Below are 15,396 nucleotides of genomic sequence, written 5' to 3'. Positions count from 1 at the left end.
AGTCCTGAAACACAATAAGAAAGAAACAATTCACTTTTTTATCACACTAATATTCAAAAGTGTAAAACAATATTGTGAGAAATGTATCAAAACAAATTGTCAAATTCGAACAAAATCAGAAACTTGAAAACAAATTTAAAATTTTAATTAGGTCTATTTTACCTTATAGAAAATAAATTGAGAATACAGAAGCCTTCATATGGAAAACTTAACATTCAATTGTGTTTTCAAATATTCCATTAACATTCGATATATAGCCAATAACTTGAACGTTTGGTGTCAGTTGCTGTAGAGCTAAAACCCTCTAAGGAATTTTGATCCCTGATTATCAAATGCATAAGTGTCAAGAAATAACTTCAAAATGATAAGATGAGACATGGGTAGTAGTAGGTAGAAGATGATGATCAAATAAAAAATTTAGAGGATCATTATTGGCTTGGTAAAAGTTACAATCAGAAGTAACAGTTAATTAGTTCATAGAAAAAATAATCAATCAATAATTTTTACATGTCAATCGATCCAATACATTCTTTGATGACATTATCACAGTTGTAATCTCTTTCAAAGAACCCTATAAATTATAAAAATTATATTTTCTTCTCTTTATGTTCAAATTTTTACTCAAAATTTTAGACAATAAATTTTACCTTGATCTTCATTAGTAGTTCGTAACCAGACATTTTGAGCCACACATTTCACCTTCGTATTGATCCAACTAGATTATCGTTTCTTGAATTTATTTAAATAGTTTCACCTGGTATGTGGTATGTGCATTCTGAGACCTTCACTATTATTGTAATGCAAAAATTCCTCATACCTCTACTTACACAATGTTTTTGGAGATTTCCGAAAAATTTTCCTTTAGTTGTCTTGAATTTTTTTGCATAATGACAGTGTGTTCGAATTCAGATCTTTTCTGAAATATTACTTTTTTTTATTTAATACTAATGCAAAATTTAAATTTATTAAAAATATACAAAAATATACAAGTTAGTTTATGAATTAGTGATAAATATAAGTAATTTTAAATTATTTATAAACATTAAAATAATATTTAAAAAAATAATTTATATTCTTAATATAAAAAATATATAAGTAAAAAACTAAAAACATTAATACAAAAATACGTTTTTGAATAGATTTAATAAAAATTTAAATTTAATGAAAATAAATTTCAAGCAAAATTTAAATTATATTAAATTAAATGAAAAAAAATGCGAAATAATACAATATTTATATAGTTTAATGCGAAATAAAAAAAAGTTTGTTTATAAATTAATGATAAATATAAGTTCAATTCAAAATTATTTATAAACATAATAAGAATATTTAAGAATACATAATATAATTTTATACAAAATATATTTTTAATAAGTTTAATATAAATTTAAATTTCATAAAAGTAAGTTTAATACAAAATTTAAATTATATTAAATTAAATGAAAAAAAATGAAATTTTAATATAATTAATAATAATGCAAAATATAAAAATTTGTTTATGAATTAAAAATAAATATAAGTTTAATTAAAAATTAAAAATAATTTATAAATATTATAAGAATATTTTAAAAATAAATAATATTCTTATATAATATAATAATTATATAAGTAAAAAACTAAACAAAATATAATTCAAAATATGTTTTTTATAAAATTTATTACAAATTCAAATTTAATGAAAATCAATTTAATAAAAAATTTAAATTTAATTTTAAATTAATTAAAATTAAAATTATATTTGATTAAATATAAAAAAATGTAATTTTAATAAATTTAATAAAAGAAAATTTAATTTTATAAAAATATAAAAGTGTTTTTTTTAATTAATGATATAAAATAACTTTTATTGAAAATTAAAAATTATTTATAAGCATTATAAAATATTTAAAAAAAAGCTTTAATTTAAAATTAATTATAAACATTATAAGATATTTAAAAAACAAGTAATATTCTTAAAATAAGAAATAAATAAGTAAAAAACTAAATTAAATAAAATGTAAAATTTATTTTTAATAAGTTTAATACAAATATTAAATTTAAATTATATTATATTGAAAAGAAAAAATATAATTATAAAAAGCTTAATATAAATTAAAATTAAAATTAAAATTATATTATATTTATAGAAATAATGCAATTTTAATATGATTAATACATAAATAAATTTAATTAAATAAATTTAATGTAAAATATAAAATTTATTTATGAATTAATAATAAATTTAAATTTAAGTGAAAATTTTAAATTATTTATAACGATTATAAGATTAATTTTAAAATAAATATTATTTTTAATAAAATAAATATATAAGTAAAAAAAACTAAATAAAATTGAATGCAAAATATGTTTTAAATGGATTTAAAGTAAAATTAAATTTAATAAAAAATAAGTTTAATTCAAAATTATATTAGATTGGATTAAATTAAATTAATGTAATTTTCATAAGTTTAATACAAATTTAAATTTAATAAAAAATATATTTAATACAAGATATAAAAGTTTTTTTTATGAATTAATGATAAAAATAAGTTTCATTCAAATTTTAAAATTATTTATAAATATAATAAGAATATTTAAAAAAACAAATAATATTCTTAAGAAATATATAAGTATAAAACAAAATAAAATTTAATACAAAATATGTTAAATGTAAGTTTAAAATTTTATAAAAGTAAGTTCAATGCAAATTAAATAGAAAACATATGAGTTTAATACAAATTTAAATTTAATAAAAATATATTTAATAAAAAAAAAATTAATAAAAAATTATATTTATATAAAATATAAAATTTTAAAAAATTTAATAATATTTTTAACATTTACAAAGTTAAACTTAGTATATGATATATGTTTATTTATTTTCAAATAAACATGGATTATTTAACTTCTAATTCTAATAATTTTTAAAATCTATAATGGATAAAAACAATGACTTTTAAAAATAAACATATCATGCTCTAAAATAGAAATATGATAATACAAATTTAAGTAGGATGAAAATAACTTACTTGAACTCATAAACGGTGATATACAAAGAAGGAATCCTGCAATTAAAATATATTGTATAGTGTTAATTAAACAATTATATTTAATAAACACAATAAAAAGATAAATAAATTATTATACATGTATGGACCAATAAGCGTCTCTACCCATGGCAGCAATATCCGATATATTTATGTCTCTCATTTGATTCACCTTAATGATTTGAGATTAATCCTGTTTAATATATAAAACATAAAGGTGTCAATAGTTGTATATTAAAAAGAGGAACTAAATATATACAACAAGTTACGACCATTCAATAGAATGTCTATTGAATATAAAAAAAATCATATCAATGCAATAATAGAGAGAGCAGTTTAGTTCATTCCACTAGATATTTTACACTTTTTTCGCATTAAGATTTATAGTGCTTTTGAAATATGTTCCAAAAGAATTATTAAATTAAAATAATTAAAACTCTATAAATATAGAGAGAGCATCACATAACCAAGTTAAACTTACATTATTCAATTTCAATAAATTGCTCTACCCGCTCAAATCCAGAAGTCCAACCATTAGCACCAGATTGCCTCTCCAAAGACAATCAAAGAATTTGGATTACCATGATCTATTTTGTGTTGAACAAATTTGTCAGGTCAACCATTAGCTTCCTTAGGTCCAACTCTCTAAATAATTTGAGAGTTATTCTAATATCCCTCCAATTCATGGAATCTCTCAAGGTGAGGGTATCTAGCTTTGACATCTCCATCAATATTACCTGACAAATAACATACTAAATATGAATTTGCGAATAATGAAAATGCATAGAAATTGTAAAATATAAAACCTAGATAGAACTATAGTTTGGATGAACCATGACACATTATGTTTGTATACTAAAAGTAGGAAAACTAAAAAGAAATATATTAATAGTTTCAAAATTTAGATTTCATAAAGAATATGGAGCACAACCTATGCATTAATGAATTCTTTGCTTTTATGGATAAAGAATTGTTTAGCCCATAATTCATGTTGCTATAATCACGTATACTGTGTTGTTTGTCACCTTATCCCAAGCCTAAAACTAGAAAAGGCAAATGATGAAAATGAACTCACTGCTAATAGCAAATTGATGTAGAAGATTTATTAAAAACCCTTTGAAGTAGGGTAGTCTTGAAACACAATAAAAAAGAAACAATTCACTTTTTTATCACACTAATATTCAAAAGTGTAAAACAATATTGTGAGAAATGTATCAAAACAAATTATCAAATTCGAACAAAATCAGAAACTTGAAAACAAATTTAAAATTTTAATTAGGTCTACTTTACCTTATAGAAAATAAATTGAGAATACAGAAGCCTTCATATGGAAAGTTTACCATTCAATTGTGTTTTCAAATGTTCCATTAACATTCTATATATAGCAAATAACTTGAGAACGTTTGGTGTCAGTTGTTGTAGAGCTAAAACCCTCTAAAGAATTTTTGGTGCTGGTTGCTAGTCTATTCTGATCAGCAGAGCGAAAATCTCCAAGGAATTCTAATCCCTGATAATCAAATGCATGGATGTCAAGAAAAAACTTCAGAAAATTTTATTGACAAAAAATGAGATGGGACATGAATACTAGTAGGTAGAAGATGATGACCAATCTCCGATCCAAATAAGGAATTTATAGGATCATTAATGACTTTGTAGAAGTTACCATCAGAAGTAACGATTGATTAGTTTATAGAAAAAACAATCAATCAATAATTTTTATCTGTCAATTCAATCCAATACATTCTTTGATGACATTATCACAATTGGAATCTCTCTAAATTTGGAAAAACTTACAAATTAAAAAAATTATAATTTCTTTTTCTCTTTCTATTCAAATTTTTACTTTTTCAGATATAAACCTTACCTTGATCTTCATGAGTAGTTCGTAACCGGATATTCCGGACAACACACTTCACCTTGGTATTGATCCAACTAGATTATCGCTTCTTGAAATTATTTAAATCGACCTGGTACGTGGTAAGTGCATTCTCAGACCTTCACTATTATTGTAATACGAAAATTCCTCTTACTTCTACTTACACAATGTTCTTGGAGATTTCTTAAAGATCTCCTTTTGGTTGTCCGTTAATCTTTCGCATTATCAAGCACAAAATGACAACGTGTTCCAATTCTTAATGCAAAATTTTTATTTAATAAAATATATAAAATATATAAGTTTGCTTATGAAAAATAAACAATATTCATAATATAAGAAATATATAAGTAAAAAAAATAAATAAACTTTAATACAAAATATGTGTTTAATAAATTTAATACAAATTTAAATTTAGTGAAAATAAGTTTATTGAAAAATTTAAATTATATTACATGAAAAAAGAAATAATATAATATTTATAAGTTTAATGCAAAATATAAAAGTTTTTTTTATGATTTAGTGATAAATATATGTTTAATTTAAAATTATTTATAAATATAGTATGAATATTTAAAAATAAATAATATTCTTAATATCAGAAATAAGTAAAAATCTAAATAAAATTTAATACAATTTTTTTAATAAGCTTGATCCAAATTTGAATTGAATGAAAGTAAGTTTTATAAAAAATTTAAATTATATTAGATTAAATAAAAAAAAATGAAATTTTAATAAGTTTAATGAAAATTTAAATTTAATGAAAATACATTTAATTTATGAATTAATTATAAATATAGTTTCATAAAAAAAGTTTTAAAATAATTTATGTATATTATAATAATATTTAAAAAAAAATAATATTCTTAATATAAAAATATATAAATAAAAAACAAATTAAAATTTAATTCAAAATATATTTTTAAATTTAATAAAACTCGTTTTAATGAACATTTAAATTATATTTGATTACATAAAAAAAATATAATTTTAATAAAATTTTACAAATTTTAATTTTATAAAAATATAAAAATGTGTTTATGAATTAACAATATAATATAAATTTAATTAAAAATTGAAAATTGAAAATTGAAAATTATTTATAAACATTATAATAATAATAAAAAATAATAATTATATGTTAAAAATAAAATTAAATAAAGTAATAGTTTTGATTTAAATTTGATTTATTTAAAATTTAAATTATATATGATTAAATATAAAAAATGTAAAATAAGATTTTAATAAATCAAATACAAATTCTATTAATATTTTTAACATTTACAAAATTAAACTAAAACTAAAGATATCATATAAGTTTATTTATTTCTAAACTAAACTTGAATTATTTAAATTTGAATTCTTATAAATTTTTAAATATATAATACATAACAAAAATAAAAATTATATCATGCATCTAAAAATAAACTAATACATAAAAATATATAATACATATAAAATAAAAATGTGATAATATAAGTTGTAATAGGATGAAAATAAAATTTACTTGAATTCATAAATGTTGATATATAATGAAGGAGGATTCTAATAATATCCTGCAATTAAAAATATATTGTATAATGTTATTCAAATAATTATATATAGAAAATTATTAAAAAGATAAAAAAGAATTATTATACATGTATGGACCAACAAGTGGTTCTACTCCATGGCAGCAATATCCTATATATGTACGTCTCTCATTTGATTCACCTTCATGATCTGAGATTAATCATATTTAATATACAAACCATAAAAGTGTTAATAGTTGTATATTAATAAAAGGAACTAAATAAATACATCAAGTTGCACCATTCAATAAAGTGTGAGTATAAAAAATATCATGTCAGAATAATAGAGAGATTATTTTAATTCATTCCACTAGATGTTTATAAGTTTTCCGCATTTATTATTTCTCGTGTTTTTAAAAAAGGTTCTAAAAGGATGATAAAATTAAAATAATTAAAACTTTGTAAATATGTAGAGAGAATCACATAATCAAGTTAAGCTTACATCATTCAATTTTAGTAAATTGTTCTACCTGCTCAAATTCAGAAATCAATGAAGAAGAATTCTAATAATATCCTGTAATTAAAAATATATTGTATAGTGTTATTCAAACAATTATATATAGAAAAATCATTAAAAAGATAAAAAAGAACTATTATACATGTATGGACCAACAAGCGGTTCTGCTCCATGGAAGCAATATCCTATATATTTACGTCTCTCATTTGATTCACCTTAATGATCTGAGATTAATCATATTTAACATACAAACCATAAAAGTGTCAATATTTGTATATTAAAAAATGAACTAAATAAATACATCAAGTTACACCATTATATAGAGTGTGAGTATAAAAAAATCATGTCAATAGAATATTAGAGAGATCATTTTAATTCATTCCATTAGATGTTTACAAGTTTTCCGCATTTATTTTTTCTCGTGCTTTTGAAAAAGATTCTAAAAGGATGATAAAATTAAAATCATTAAAACTTTTAAAATATGTAGAGAGAATCATAGAACAAGTTAAGCTTACATCATTCAATTTTATTAAATTGTTCTACCCGCTTAAATTCAGAAGTTCAACCACTAACACCATATTGCCTCTCTAAAGTAAGCCAAAGAAATAGGATCACCATGATTTATTATGTATTGAAAATTTTTTTGTCAGCCCAACCATTAGTTGTATTAAGACCAGCTCTCTGAATAATTTGAAAGTTATTCCAATATCCCTCAAATTCACAGAATCTCTAAAGCTAAAGACTTTAGCTTTGACTTCTCTATCAATTTTACCTGAAAAGTAACATACTACATATGAATTTGCAAATAATGAAAATACATAAAAATTGTAAAATATAGAACCTAGATAGAACTATAGTTTGGAAGGACCATGGCACATTAACCTTGTATGCTAAAAGTAGAAACTAAAAGGAAATGTATCAATAGTTTTAAAATTTAGATTTCATAGAGAATATGGAGCGCAACCTATGCATTAATAAATTATTTGATTTTATCGGCAAATAAGTGTCTAACCCATGATGCATGTTGCTACAATCATGTTTATTGCCCAAAACTGGAACAGACAAAGAATGAAAATGAACACCAGCTTAGCTACTATTAACAAATTGATGTAGAAAATTTACTAAACCATTTGAATAAAGGCATTTATGAAGCACAACGAGATACAAACAACTCACTTTTTTATCAGACCAATATTCCAAATTATGAAACAATGTTGTGTAAAATGTATAACAACAATTTATCAAATTCAAACAAAATCATAAACTGGAAAATAAATTTCAAATTTTAATTAGGTCTATTTTACCTTATAGAAAATAACTTGAGCGAATACAGAAGCCTTCATATGAGGAGTTTACCATTCAAATGTGTTTTCAAAGGTCCATTAACATTCGATATATAGCCAATAACTGGAATGTTTAGTGTCGGTTGCCAGTCTATTCTGATTAGTAGAGCTAAAACCCTCCAAGGAATTATGATCCCTGATAATTAAATGCATAAATGTCAAGAAATAACTTCAAAAAGATTTATTGACAAAAATTCATAGACAAAAAAATGAGATGGGGCATGGGTACTAGTAAGTAGAAGATGATGACCAAGCTCGATCCAAATAAGAAATTTAGAGGAACATTAATGACTTTGTAGAAGTTACCATAAAAAATAACAATTGCTTAGTTCAAAGAAAAACAACCAGTTAATCATACAATTCGATCAAATACCTTCTTTGATGACATTATCACAACTGGAATCTCTCTATATTTGGAAGAATCCTGCAAATTGAAAAAAAATTATATTATCTTTTACTCTTTCTATTCAAATTTTTACTCAAAGTTTTAGACAACATACCTTACATTGATCTTCATGAGTAGTTTGTAACCGGACATTACAGGAAACACACTTCATCTTGGTATTGATCCAACTAGAATTGATCCAACTAGATTATCATTTCTTGAATTTATTTAAATTATTTCACCTGGTACGTGGTATGTGCATTCTCGGACCTTCACTATTATTGTAATGCGAAAATACCTCCTACCTCTACTTACACAATATTCTAGGAAATTTCCTAAAGATCTCCTTTTAGCTGTTTTGAATCTTTCGCATTATGAAGCACAAAATGGTAGCGTGTTCGAATTATGGTCTATTTTATCATATATTGGTTTATTACTTAATAATAATATTAAATTTAATTTTAATAAAAATATACAAGTTTGTTTATGAATTTATGATAAATATAAGATTAATTTAAAATTATTTATAATTATAATGAGAATATTTTAAAAAATAAATAATATAACAAATATATAAGTAAAAAAAATCTAAATAAACATTAATGCAAAATATATGTTTAATAGCTTTAATACAAATTTAAATTTAATAAAAATAGGTTTATTACAAAATTTAAAAATATATTAGATTAAATAGAAATAATACAATTTTTATAAGTTTAATGTAAAAAATATAAAAGTTTGTTTATTATTTAATGATAAATATAAGTTTAAATCAAAATTATTTATAAAAATAGTAAGACTATTTAAAAAAAATAATATTCTTAACATAAGAAATATATAAGTAAAAATATAAAATTTAATACAAAATATGTTTATAATAGGCTTGATCAAAAATTAAATTGAATGAAACTAAGTTTAATACAAAATTTAAACTATATTATATTAAATATAAAAAATGCAATATTAATAAGTTTAATGTAAATTTATATTTAATGAAGATACATTCAGTGCAAAAATATGTAAATGTGTTTATGAATTAATGATAATATGAGTTTTATTAAAATTTTAAAATTATTTATAAATATTATAAGAATACTTAAAAAAAATTATATGAAAGTTTAAATTATATTTTATTATTAAAAAATAATTATAAAAAATTTAATACTAATTAAAATTATATTATATTTATAGAAAATATGAAATGTTTATAAGTTTAATGCAAATTTAAATTTAATTAAATATATTTAATATAAAATATAAATTTTATTTATGAATTAATAATAAATTTAAATTTAAATTATTTATAAACATTATAAGATTATTATTTTTAATATAATATATATATATAAATAAATATAAATAAATATTAAATATAAAATATGTTTTAAATAGTTTTAATGCAAATTTAAATTTAATGAAAATAAATTTAATATATTTAAATTTTATTAGATTAAATTAAATTAAATTGAAAAAATAATTTTTATAAGTTTAATACAAAATATAAAAATTTGTTTATGAATTAATGATAAATTAAGTTTAATTCAAAATTTAAAATTATTTATAAAAAAATAAATAATAAGAGTATTTAAAAAAATATTCTTAAGAAATATATAAGAAATATATAAGTAATAATTCTTAAGAAATATATAAATTAGATGCAAATTCAAATTTAATAAAAATAAATTAAATATAAAATTTATATAGTATTAGATTAAATAAAAAACATGTACTTTTTTATAAATTAAATGTAAGTTTAAATTAATAAAAATATGTTTAATGCAAAAAATTTAGATTTAGCGATAAATAAAATTTATATAAAAAATAATTATTATTATGTTAAAAATAAAATTAAATAAAGTAATAATTTTGGTTTAAATTTGACGTATTTAAAAATTAAATTAGAAAAAATGTAAAATAAGATTTTATTAAATCTAATACAAATTCTAATAATATTTTTAACATTTTACAAAGTTAAACTAAAACTAATAATAAGATATATGTTTTTTTATTTTTAAACTAAAAATTGGATTATTTAAATTTGAATTCTTATAAGTCTTAAAATCTATAATGCATAACAAAAATAAAAATTATTTTATGCATCTTAAAATAAATATATAATGCATAAAAACATATCATGCATCTAAAATAGAAATATGATAATACAAATTTAAGTAGGGTGAAAAGAAAACTTACTTGACCTCATAAACGTTAATATATAATGAACGAGGATTTTAATAATATCCTGCAATTAAAATATAATGTATAATGTTATTCAAACAAACATATATATAGGAAACACATTAAAAAGATAAATACAATTATTAGACATGTATGACCAACAATCGGCTCTGCTCCATGGCAATAGAGAGATTATTTTAGTTCATTCCACTAGATGTTTTAAACGTTTTTTACATTTAGATTTTTTCGTGCTTTTGAAACAAGTTCCAAAAGAATGATAAATTAAAATAATTAAAACTCTGTAAATATAGAGAGAGCATCACAGAACCATGTTAAGCTTACATTATTTAATTTTAGTATATTGTTCTACCCGCTCAAAAGTCCAACCACTAGCACCAGATTGCCTCTCCAAAGATAGCTAAAGAATTTGGATCACCATGATCTATTTTGTGTTGAACAAATTTGTCAACCCAACCATTAGTTTCCTTAGGACCAACTCTCTGAATAATTTGAGAGTTATTCCAATATCCCTACAATTTACTAAATCTCTCAAGGTGAGGGTATCTAGCTTTTACATCTCCATCAATTTTACCTGACAAGTAACATAGTACATATGAATTTGCAAATATTGAAAATGCATAAAAATTTTAAATTAAAAAACCTAAACATAAAATAGTTTGGAAGGACCATGATACATTATGCTAAAGTAGAAACTAAAAGGAAATGTATCAATAGTTTCAAAATTTAGATTTCATAAAGAATATGGTGCGCAACCTGTCATTATTGAGTTCTTTGCTTTTATAGGAAAAAAATGTCTAGCCCATGATTCAGGTTTCTACAATCATGTATATTGTGTTGTTTGTCACCTTGTGACAAGCCTAAAACTAGAAGAGGCAAGAAATGGAACACAAGCTTGAATATCAACACAACAAGAAAAAAAAACAACTCAATTTTTAATCATACTAATATTCAAAAGACTAAAAACATTGTCGTGAGAAATGTATCAAAACAATATATCAAATTCAAACAAAATCAGAAACTTGAAAACAAATTTCAAATTTTAATTAGGTCTACTTTACCTTATAGAAAATAAGTTGAGTGAATGCATAAGACTTCATATGGTGAGTTTACCATCCAATTGTATTTTCAAAGTTCCATTAACATTCGATATATAGACAATAACTGGAATAACTGGTGTTGGTTTGCAGTCTATTCTAATTGGTAGAGCTAATACCCTCCAAGGAATTCTGATACCTGATAATCAAATGCATAGATGTTAAGAAATAACTTCAGAAAAGTTTATTGACAAAAGATTATAGACAGAAAAATAAGATGAGACATGGGTAGTAGTAGGTAGAAGATGACGATCAATGGCGATCAAGCTCCGATTTAAATAAGGAATTTAGAGGATCATTATTGGCTTGGTAGAATTACCAGTAACGGTATATTAGTTCATAGAAAAAACAATCAATCAATATTTTTTACCTGTCAATTCGATCCAATATATTCTGATGCCATTACCACAACTTGAATCTCTCTAAATTTGGAAGAACCCTACAAATTTAAAAATTATATTTTCAATTTCTCTATCTGTTCAAATTTTCACTCAAAATTTTAGACAACAAACCTTACCTTGATCTTCATGAGTAATTAGTTTCGGGCAACACTTAATTTTGGTATTGATCCAAGTAAATTATCATTTCTTGAATTTATTTAAATTGTTTTACTTGGTACGTGGTATTTGCATTCTCGAACCTTTATTATTATTGTAATACAAAAATCCTCATACCTCTACTTACACAATGTTCTAGGAGATTTACTAAAGATCTCCTTTTAGTTGTCTTGAATCTTTCGCATTATCAAGCACAAAACAACAACATGTTCGAATTATGGTCTCTTTTCTCAAATATTTTTTTGTTATTTAATAATAATAAAAATTAAATTTAACATAAATATACCAAATATAAAAGTTTGTTTATGAATTTGTGATAAATATAAGATTAATTTAAAATTATTTATAAACATAATAAGAATATTTAAAAAAATAAATAATATTCATAATATAAAAAATATATAAGTAAAAAAACTAAATAAACATTAATGCAAAATAAGTGTTTAACAGATTTAATACAAATTTAAATTTAATAAAAATATATTTATTACAAAATTTAAATTTTATTATATTAATTAAAACTAATATAATTTTTATAAGTTTAATGCAAAATATAAAAGTTTGTTTATGATTTAATGATAAATATAAGTTTAATTCAAAATTATTTATAAACATAGTAAGAATAATTAAAAAAATAAATAATATTCTTAATAAAAGAAATATATAAAGAAAAATTTAAATAAAATTTAATACAAAATATGATTTTAATAAGCTTGATTCAAATTTAAATTTCATACAAAATTTAAATTATATTAGATTAAATAAAAAATTTAATTTTAATAAGTTTAATGAAAGTTAATGAAAATACATGCAAAATATGAAAATATGTTTATCAATTAATAATAATATGAGTTTAATTAAAATTTTAAAATTATTTTTAATTATTATAAGAATATTTTTAAAAAATTATTATATGAAAATTTATTTAATATTTGATTAAATAAAAAAATGTAATTTTAATAAATTTAATACAAATTTTAATTTTATAAAAATATAAAAGTGTTTATGAATTAATAATATAATATAAGTTTAAATGAAAATTATTCATAGACATTATAAGAATATTTAAAACAAGTAATATTCTTAATATAAGAAATATATAAGTAAAAAACTAAATAAAATATAATGAAAAATTTATTAAGTTTAATAAAAAAAAATTAAATTTAAATTATATTATATTTATAAACAAAATGCAATTTTAATAGTTTTAATACAAATTTAAATTTAATGTAAAATATAAAATAAATTTATTAATTAATAATAAGTTTCAATTTAAGTCAAAATTTTAAATTATTTATAAACATTATTAGATTATATTCAAAAATAATAATTATTTTTAATATAAGAAATATATAAGTAAATATAAATAAAAATTAAATGCAAAATATTTTTTAAATAAGTTTAATATAAATTTAAATTATATTAGATTAAATTGAAAAGAATACAATTTTTATAAGTTTAATACAAAATATGTTTAATTCAAAATATAATTTTTTTTATTAATTAATGATAAAAATAAGTTTAATTCAAAATTTAAAATTGTTTATAAAAATTATAAGTTAAAAGAATATTTTAAAAAATATATTCTTAAAAAATATATAAGTATAAAATGAAATAAAATTGAATGCAAATTTTTTGAATGCAAATTTATATTTAATAAAAATAAGTTAAATGTAAAATTTATATAGTATTATATTAAATAGAAAACATTTGTTTTTTATAAGTTAAATGAAAATTTAAATTTAATAAAAATATGTTTAATATAAAATTTAAATTTAATGAGAAATCAAATATATATAAAAAAAATATTTATTATTATGTTAAAAATAAAATTAAATAAAGTAATAGTTTTGATTTAAATATGATGTATTTAAAAATAAAATTAGAAAAAAATGTAAAATAAGATTTTAATAAATCTAATACAAATTCTAATAATATTTTTAACATTTACATTAAAATAAAAGATAAGATATAAGTTTATTTATTACCAAACTAAAAATTGAATTATTTAAATTTGAATTCATATAATTTTTAAAATCAATAAATTCTAAAATAAATAAAATTATATTATGCATCTAAAACTAAACCTATAATGCATAAAAACATAACATGCATCTAAAATAAAATTATGATAATATAAATTTAAGTAGGATGGAAAGAAAACTTACTTGAACACAAAAATACTAATATATAATGAATAAGGGTTCTAATAATATCCTTCAAATTATTGTATAATGTTATTCAAACAATTATAGTAAACACATTAAAAAGATAAATAGAATTATTATACATGTATGGACCAACAAGCGGCTTCGCTCCATGGCAGCAATATCTGATATATTTACGTCACTCATTTGATTCACCTTCATTATCTGAGATTAATCCTGTTTAACATACAAAATATAAAGGTGTCAATGTTGTATATTAAAAAAAGAAACTAAATAAATACATTAAGTTACAACCATTCAATAAATAAAGTGTGAGTATAAAAAAATATCATGTCAATGTAATAATAGGGAGATCATTTAAGTTCATTCCACTAGATGTTTTATACATTTCCACATTTAAATTTTCTAGTTCTTTTGAAAGAAGTTCTAAAAGAATGAAAAAATTAAAATAAATAAAACTCTATATATATAGAGCGCATCACATAACCAAGTTATATTCTAAAATGAAGGACCATGACACATTATGCTTATATTCTAAAAGTAGAAACTAAAATGAAATGTATCAATAGTTTCAAAATTTAGATTTCATAGAGAATATAGAACACACCTATGCATTAATAAATTCTTAGCTTTTATTAATAAAGAAGTGTATATCCCATGATTCATGTTACTATGATCACGTATACTGTGTTGTTTGTCACCTTGTGCAAAGCCTAAAACTAG

At 19.8% G+C, this 15,396-nt stretch overlaps 1 protein-coding gene across 1 annotated transcript in view; it reads right to left on the bottom strand.

Moving 5' to 3' along the window:
• Positions 1 to 305: 305 nt before the first annotated feature.
• Positions 306 to 15,396, bottom strand: part of LOC124921266 (heat shock 70 kDa protein 14-like) — a 60,457-nt gene continuing 45,366 nt past the window's right edge. The window contains exon 6 of the mRNA XM_047461897.1: positions 306 to 321. The gene's annotated coding sequence lies outside the window, so the exon portion shown is untranslated. The remainder of the gene's footprint in view (positions 322 to 15,396) is intronic.

The sequence above is a fragment of the Impatiens glandulifera genome, chromosome 1, assembly GCF_907164915.1.
Source record: "Impatiens glandulifera chromosome 1, dImpGla2.1, whole genome shotgun sequence".
Taxonomy (NCBI): Eukaryota; Viridiplantae; Streptophyta; class Magnoliopsida; order Ericales; family Balsaminaceae; genus Impatiens; species Impatiens glandulifera.
The sequence above is the reverse complement of the archived record's forward strand: the minus strand, read 5'-3'. Positions and strand labels throughout refer to the sequence as shown.